The sequence below is a fragment of the Macaca fascicularis genome, chromosome 10 (genome assembly GCF_037993035.2).
Source record: "Macaca fascicularis isolate 582-1 chromosome 10, T2T-MFA8v1.1".
Classification (NCBI taxonomy): Eukaryota; Metazoa; Chordata; class Mammalia; order Primates; family Cercopithecidae; genus Macaca; species Macaca fascicularis.
Window position 1 is genome coordinate 92,355,647 of NC_088384.1, and position 8,409 is coordinate 92,364,055.

At 51.5% G+C, this 8,409-nt stretch overlaps 1 protein-coding gene across 1 annotated transcript in view; it reads left to right on the forward strand.

Annotated features, from left to right (window-relative positions):
• AAR2 (AAR2 splicing factor) overlaps window positions 1-1,280 on the forward strand; it is a 34,829-nt gene extending 33,549 nt beyond the window's left edge. The window contains exon 5 of the transcript XR_010578653.2: window positions 856-1,280. The gene's annotated coding sequence lies outside the window, so the exon portion shown is untranslated. The remainder of the gene's footprint in view (window positions 1-855) is intronic.
• Window positions 1,281-8,409: the final 7,129 nt, after the last annotated feature.

Below are 8,409 nucleotides of genomic sequence, written 5' to 3' on the forward strand. Positions count from 1 at the left end.
CTGGGACCAGGGGGCCCAGCTTTCCCCTCTCACTGCCTGACCTCTTGGAATAGGTTATTTTTCCTTCTTAAATAATTAATTTTTAAAATTTTGTAATAATACGTATTTATCATCGAATAATCAGGAAAGTATAAAGAAGAAAATTAAGATCACCTGTAATCAGCTCCTCTAAATGAAACAACCATTAGCAATTAAGCATATATCCTTCCAGTCTTAGGACTCAGCACATATTACAGAGGGGCTGATTCAGTACATAATGTTCTAAATCCTGTTCTTTCCTTCCAATCGTATGTTCACAAGCATCTTTCTAGTTAACAGTTGCACTTCCACAGCATGATTTTTAGTGGCTGCATGGCACCTTGCATATGACTACACCACGCTTTACTCAGCCAATCCCCAATGCCCAGCATTTTAGCTTGTGTCCATTTCTCCCCTATGAGAAACAGTACATGGTTTATTCTTGTAGTTACATCTTTGTAATCAACCTAGTTATTTCCGTAGGACAACTTCCTGGAATTGGAATTACTGGCCAAAGGGTTTATACTTTTTTAAAAAGATAAAATGCAAAATTATAATACTGTCCTGTCTTCCTATAATGAATGTGTAATAATTAGGTAATAAATAAAAATTAGAAAATATAGATAAGGAAAAATACGAGAAAAAAAATCATAACTTTCCCCAAATCTGACTACCAAGATATGGTCAAGAATGCTGCTGGAAAGCATCTAGACTTTTTTGTATGTGTGTGTACACATATAATGGGATTATACTATACATGCTGTTTTGTAAAACTGATCATTTGTTCATGTCGATACATAAATTTACATTCACAGTATCACTTTTTTTTTTTTTTAGAGACAGGGTCTCGCTGTGTCACCCAGACTGAAGTGCAGTGATTTAATCATAGCTTGCTGCAGCCTTGAACTCCTGGGCTCACACGATCCTCCCACCTCAGCCTCCAGAGTAGCTGGGACTACAGGAACACACCATCACACCTGGCTAATTAACAACAACAACAACAAAACTGTAGAGATGGAGTCTTTCTATATTGCCCAGGTTGGTCGTGAACTCCTAGCCTCAAGCAATCTCCCACTTTGGCCTCCTAAAATGTTGGCATTATAGGCGTGAGTCGCCACACCCGGCCCACGGCATCACTTTTATCTGCCACAGCGTATTTCATTCTGTGTTTATACCTTGGTATCACCACTGTCCTGTTTTGGGGAAGTAGGTTTCTGATTTTGCTCCAGTATAAATAGCTCTGTAATGAACATGCTTGGAAAGCAGCTTTGCTTCTTGTCCATATGCGTTCGTAGGCTCTGTAGTAGTGGAATTGCTGGGTCAAGGGTTTTTGTTGTTGTTCATTTGTTTGTTTTTGGGGTTGTTTTTGCTGTTGATATCACATCGTTTCTGACCGGAAGTCTAAACAGCAAACCAGCACAGAGGCTCCACTGAGTTGCACGGACGTCTACAGGAAGGGCCCGGAATCTGTAGAACGAGGCAGGAGCTTGTGCTGCATTTGCTGCTCTCCAGGCTGACTGCTTAGAGAAAGGCCTTGGCCTTGAATGGGGCCTTTGCCCAGGAAGGCTCCTCTGTGCCCAGGAAGCCGGGATCAAAACTAGCCCCCCCCACCGGAAGCCATGAGCACACAAGCCGGTTCCTGCTGGCTCTCCCCCGCCCACTTCCTGCAAACCCAATACCTCACGTGCCCTCTTCCTGTCTCCAGATCCCACTCACCTGAGACCATGCACAGCGGGAGAATGAATGTGAGGTGTTACAAAGTCCTCATTGTTCTGAGGAGGGGAGAGATGCAGCCAGGGTAGGCGGCCTTGAGACTGGGCAGGTGTGAGCCCGGGCGGTGAGTCTCAGAGGCGCATGGAGGGTCCGCCTGGAGAGGACAGAATGCAGGGCCAACCCACAGGACGAGACCCAGAGCAGGAAGGGCCTGGAGCCTGCAGAGGGCAACAAGGGGAACAGGCCCGGGGTAGGACAGGGAGGGCCTGCCCAGAGCTTCCGAGGGCACTGATGGCCAGGCCGGCCTGGACACCGTCTCGTCTCTCCCCATCACTGTGCTGCTCTGCTCTCTGGGATCTCAGTTAATTCAGAGTTGGGAAAGGAAAGATCCATCTTAGGAAAAGGTGAGCTGAGAACTAACCAGAAAGACAGGGAGGGAGCGGGCGAGGAAGGGAGAGAGGGAGATAGGAAGAAACAGAGAAGGGAGGAGAGCCCACCACCCTAAAGAGGAAGCCACGCCATCCAGGCCTCCTGACTCCAGCACAGGTCTAAGTGAAGACCTTCCCCTGTGGTCAGCTCAGCAGTGGCTGCAAACCAGGCGTGGTGGCTCAGGTCTGTAATCCCAGCGCTTTGGGAGGCCAAGGCAAGCAGATTGCCTGAGGCCAGGAGTTTGAGACCAGCTTAGGCAACACAGTGAGACCCTGTCTCTACAAAAATATTTTTAAAAATTAGCCGGGTGTAGTGGTATGTGCCTGTAGTTCCAGGTACTCGGGAGACTGAAGTGGGAGGATCGCTTGACCCTGGAGTTAAAGTTTGCAATGAGCCATGATCACGCCACTGCACTCCAGCCTGCGTGACAGAGACCAAGTCTCAAAAATTAAAATAACAATAATAGTAAGAGACTGCAACAGACCTTCAAGCTGGGAGAGCAGGTTTTCAGGCAGCTCAGGACCACAATCCCGGTTCTAAAAAGTGCGTGCAGGCACGTCCGACAACAAGGCAGCCATGCAGGTCTGGGCGCCAGCTCAGAGAGGAGGGTCCCGCATTAGGCTCAGCCATTTCGGCTTCTTTCCACTCTTGCCCTGCATTGAATTCCCGTGTTTATTAATCCCCTCCAGAGCACAAGTGAACCCATCTTGTGAGATGAAGGAAAGCGTCAGGGCTGCCCGTTGCAAACCCAGTGTGGCGCAGTGCTCAGGCCGTGTGCAGTATACAGTATAGTATATACTATATGTGCAGTATAGTATACAGGCCGTGTGCCTCGATACTATGGGCAGCTGCCGAGGAGACATCTCTTGGAGCAAAGTTTCTCTGCTCATCACCCCCCAACTTCCCTTTTTGTCACTTGATTCAGGTGGGGTTCACCTCTCCGTGGCCTCTCCTCTCTTTCCTTCCCCACCTCTGCACTCTGGGCCTGCTGGGAACAGAGGAGAGATGGGTGGGCCGTGGTGTGCTTCGCTCACAAACATCCACCCAGCGCCCAGGTGTGATTGGGGGAGGCTGGGTGGCCAATGACCTGTGAGCCTGTAGGCCACCCCCTTTCCCCCAGGGGACAGCTTCTGGGAGCCTGAGGTCGGGGGTCTTGGAGAAAGAAAAGAAGCACACCCTTGGCTCCTTCAGGTTGGGGGTGGGTGGAGTGGAGAGCGGGGCTCTTGCCTGAACGGTCAAATCATAAAACTGTGAAGAGCTGGCCAGGCATGGTGGCTCAAGCCCGTAATCCCAGCACTGTGGGAGGCTGAGATGGGCGGATCACCTGAGATCAGTAGTTCGAGACCAGCCTGGCCAACATGGCGAAACTCCATCTCTACAAAAAATACAAAAATTAGCCAGGCGTGGTGGCACACTCCTGTAATCCCAGCTCCTCAGGAGACTGAGGTAGGAGAATCACTTGAACTCGGGGGGCAGAGGTTGCAGTGAGCCGAGATTGTGCCACTGCACTCCAGTCTGAGAGACAGAGCAAGATTCCATCTCAAACAAACAAACAAACAAAAAAAAAAACACAAAATACTATGATAAGCTGACATTTAAGCGCGCTCAGTACGTGCCTGGAACTGTCAAGTTAGTACCTTGCTTAGGTCATAGAAGGTGGGTACCGCCATCATCCCCACTTTTTAGATGGAGGAAACAAGGTGCAGAGGGTGAGTAACTGGCCCAAGATCTCACAACCAGCAGGTGGCAGAGCTGGATTTGGAGCCTGTGATTGTCCCACCCAGCCAAAGTCTAATCAGGCTTTCTGTCCTCCAAGCTCTGCGAAGCCATCCTTGGCTTCCCAGAACCTTTCTTTCCCTGGTCCGAGCTCCCAACCCACCCCCTATCTGGGCTCGAGAGAGGGAGTCTGGAAGCCACCCGGTCTCCATCCAGTAAGAACACGCTCCTGCCCACTGTAGCCCCGGTGCCTACACGAGTGCCTGCAATATAGTAGCTGCTCAATAAAGATTTGCTGACCAAGGGTCAGGGTCAGTGGCATGTGCCTGTAATCCCAGCTACACAGGAGGCTGAGGCAGGAGGATCACTTGAGCCCGGAAGTTCGAGACCATACATTGACACCCCATCTCAAAGGGGGAAAAAAAAAAAAAAGTTTGCTGAGCAAGCTCTGCCCTGTGTAGCTGGTGCTGGGACTCACAGTGCGCCTGCAACAGTCAGGAGAGAGGCCTGGAGCCAGGCTTCCCTCTCCAGTCCCAGCCGTGTGATGCTGGGTGAGTCACCGCGTACCTCTGGGCTGCACTTCTCTGCCTGTAGAGAGAGAGATGCCCCAGTGCCTGCCTCCCTTTGGGGGGCCCTGAACAAATGCTCCGTGGAGACATAGCTGCTGTTATTATTGCTGCCATTATCCAGGGACACCATCTGTATTCGGCCCTGGGGCTGGCAGAACGTGGTTCTCTCCCCCACTGCCCCTCTCCTGATGCTGATGGAAGCCTGCAGGGGTGTGGGGAGCCTGCCCTGGCCCAGGTCTTCTCCTCACCCGTGTCAGGAAAGAGACCCTGTCTGCACCTGTCCCCAGCCCCAGCCCAGCTGCTATTCTTAGTCCCTCCCCATTTTCCTCATCTCCAGGCATTTTCCCTCCTAAACTTGCTCTGCGTTTCCATAGGAACCAGGGGAGGGTGGAGATGGGGAGAGGGTCCTCCCCCACGGAAGGGAACTTCATTTGGGGCTCTTTGGGAGCGGCTGGTGGAACTTCCCCCACTGCGCCGCTCCCCTCCTCCCCAGACCCCACCTTGAACAGCCTGTTCCTCCAACCGTTATTTTTAATACATTTATCCTGCCGCTTAATTTATCCCGCATTGTGATCAGATTTAGCTGAGAGCGCTCCGCAGCCCGGCCTGCCTGCATATTCATGAGCCGGTTCATTCATGCCGCCCCCAGAATGCTGGGCAGTAGTGGGCAGCGCGCTGCCTGGTTCCCGGGTCCCACCTGCCACAAGGGCGACCGGGGGTCAGAGGTCAAGGGCGCAGGCTGCAGCCAGAGACTGGTGTAGGGTACAGCACCTGTGGGTAGGGGGTGGGGGGTGTCCCTGGGTGGAGGCTCTGGAGCCAAACTGTGCTAACATCTTTCTCTGCCATTGCTGATAAAATCACTTCGCCTCTCAGTTTACTCATCTGCAAAAGGGGACAATAATGTCCCCTGCTCTGGGTCACTGGAAGATCGAACAAGAGAATATACATAAATGATCACAGTGGGTATTCAGTGTAGTTCCCTGTTGTCATTGGCGTTCCTGCTGAGCAGTGACTCATTGTGGCTCTGGGTCCTGGAGAAGCGGGGTGGTGGGCTGGTGCACGGGTCTGCCCTGGCGATGAGGCTATGGGCTGTTTCTGTCCAGCCTTTGCTGATTGCTGATACGAGCTCCTCCCCTCAAGTGAGGGTCAGGAGGGCAGTTCCCAAAAGGCAGGTGGGGCCAGAGGATGCAGTCCGGTCTCTCAGGAAGGGCCCCTGGGATTGTCCAGGGTATGTAGCCCCCACCAGGGGCCAGCGGGGAGGCTGGGGCTCTGGAAGGAGGCAGGGCTCTAGACTCCAGGTTCTTCTGGCCCTTGGGAATTTCTAGGTCGGTTATTCCCTTCAGTTATTCGTTGTGTTATTTTACTGTTGCCAAGCCCGTTCTGGGCGCTGGGGATATTGCCCTGTTGTAGCTCGGGTGGACTACATCCCATCAGAGAGGTGAATCAGGCTACAGAGTGGTCAGGGCCTTCAGATGAGGCCAGATCAATTGCCTGGGGGTTCAGAAGGGGAGGAAATCATCCCAGCTGGGCATCCGGAAGGTTTCCTGTAGGAGGCAGCATTTAGGCTGAACCTTGAAAATGTGGCTGTAACAAGACTGGACGGAGTAAGATGGATACTTGAGGTCTAAGGGACAGCAAAGGCAAAGGCTGGGGATGGGAACACAGCTTGGGAGAGGCCAGCCAGGTGGAGGCTGGGAGACCCCTGAGCCCCAGGTGAGGGATCCCAACTTACATCAGCCATCTCCCGAGGTGGGAGCCAGAGGGGCCTTACCTCTGTCCCTCGCATGCGTGTACACACAGGGGCCACATTGCAGCTTGCTGGGGAAAAGAGAGGAGCTTCTGCCTGGGTCTCCTGATTAATCTATAATTAAATCAGCACAGACGCCACAGAACCATGTTGTCATTAGAGAGCTGGTGAGGGCAGACCGGGATTTCCTTGGGAACTGAGAGGCCTGCCAGTTGGCCGCAGCCCACGCCATGCACGGGTGGCCTTCAGGGGCAAGGGGCAGGCACGAGAGGCCAGAGCCTCAGCCACGAGTGAGAAAAACAGCAGCTCACTCTTGGCCATTTACAGTGTTCCCAACACTGTCTTGGTTAATCCTCATGACATGCCATGGGCTGGACCAAGCGGGGTATTATTATTTACTCGTATTTTACAGATGGAGAAACTGAGGTGTAGAGAGCCAAGGGATAAGCCAGCCTGGATCCATGGGTTTTGGAATCAGAAAATCGTGGGTACGAAATTCCGTTGCCAGCTATGTGCTCTCGGGCAGATTGCTTACCTTCTCTGTGCCTTAGTTTCTCCATCTGTGTATTGGGGACAAGACCTTATCACTTCAAAGCATTGCTTAAGGATTGAATAAGGCAACTCACACAAAGAACTTAGCACAGCGCTTGGTGCTTGGCAAACACTCATCAAATGCTGCTACTTAACACTTCGCTGTAACTGCTTCTCTCTTGTCCATCTTTCTTGCCAGAATATGGACTCCATGAGGATAGGGACTGTCTGTCTTGTTAATTTCATAGTGTTCAATAAATTACTAGTATGTGAGACAGCCTTTGGTAAGCTGCAAAGTGCTAAACCATTAGATACTATTTTCTCTGTCTATGTTCTACCTTGCTCTAAAAAGGATTCAAGGAGATAAGTATTAATATTATTATCTTTGTTATTATCACTGTTATGTACCAACTCTGTTACTCAGAGGTGGTTCTTCCTTAAATTAATATAGAAAAAAATCTAGGCCAGGTGTGGTGGCTCATACTTGTAATCCCAGCACTTTGGGAGGCCGAGGCGGGTGGATCATTTAAGGCCAGGAGTTTGAGACCAGCCTGGGCAACATGGTGAAGCCCCATCTCTACTAAAAATACAAAAAGTAGCCAGGTGTGGTGGTGTGTGCCTGTAATCCCAGTGCTGGTGGAGGCTGAGAAGGGAGAATCACTTGAACCTGGGAGATGAAGGTTGCAGTGAGCTGAGATCACACCACTGTACTCCAGCCTGGGTGACAGAGCAAGACTCTGTCTCAAACAAACAAACAAGAAAGAGAAAGAAAGAAGGAAGGAAGGAAGGGAGGGAGGAATGGAGGAAGGGAGGGAAGGAAAGAAAGAAAAAAGGAAAGGAAAGCAAAGGAAAAACAAAAAGTCTAGAAATAGTCAAGGAGCCTCAATTCATAGGTGGCCGCTAAGAGGTGAAGCAGAGACCGGCGTCTGGAGGGAACATCTAGAGACAGCTGCAGAAACCTCTGGGCCAACCAAGGAGCTACAGCCTGGGAAGCCCTGGAAGAACTCCTTGCTCTTGTAATTTGGGAGGCTCTGGATTTTCAGCAAGACCAGAGGGGCTGGAGCCTGCAGCCCACCTAAGAAGACTGGATCTAAGGAATCTGCCTTTGAAGAGTGAGAGGGCATTTGGGGATCATCGTTATCTCCGTGGCACAGTGGTTTCCACCCTCTCCGCTGGGATCTGAGGTTTCTTACACAAATAACTGTTAAAGTCCCAGATTCTCCAAATGAGTTACTTTAAATACGATCAATTAGAGCGGATTCAAAGTTATCCCTGAGACAGTGTGGCCCCACGCACCTACATTTTTGAGTGGACAGTGAAGGACCAGAGCTGTCTGTTGTTCACAAAGCCTCTCTTGCCTGTGCCTCGAGCCCCTGAAGAACGACGACTGTTGGCTGTCCCTCACCTGTGGACATCACATTGTAGCACAGGCTGCTGTGTCCTGCCCGCATTCCCAGAGGTGCCGGCCGAGGGCTCCCTGTGACTCTCAGCCCGAGACTCTGCGCAGAGCCTACTCCTCTAGAAGTGCCAAGACTCGATTCCCCCGGAGCTGCTCTCGAGCAAAGGGCCTGGGGGCTGGCCAGGAAGGACTTCCTTGACCCTCAGTGGGACAGTCACCCACAGTGGCGGCTCATGTCTCCACTTCCCTCCCTTTCCTGGCTCGTTCCCCTTGTCCCATGTAAACTA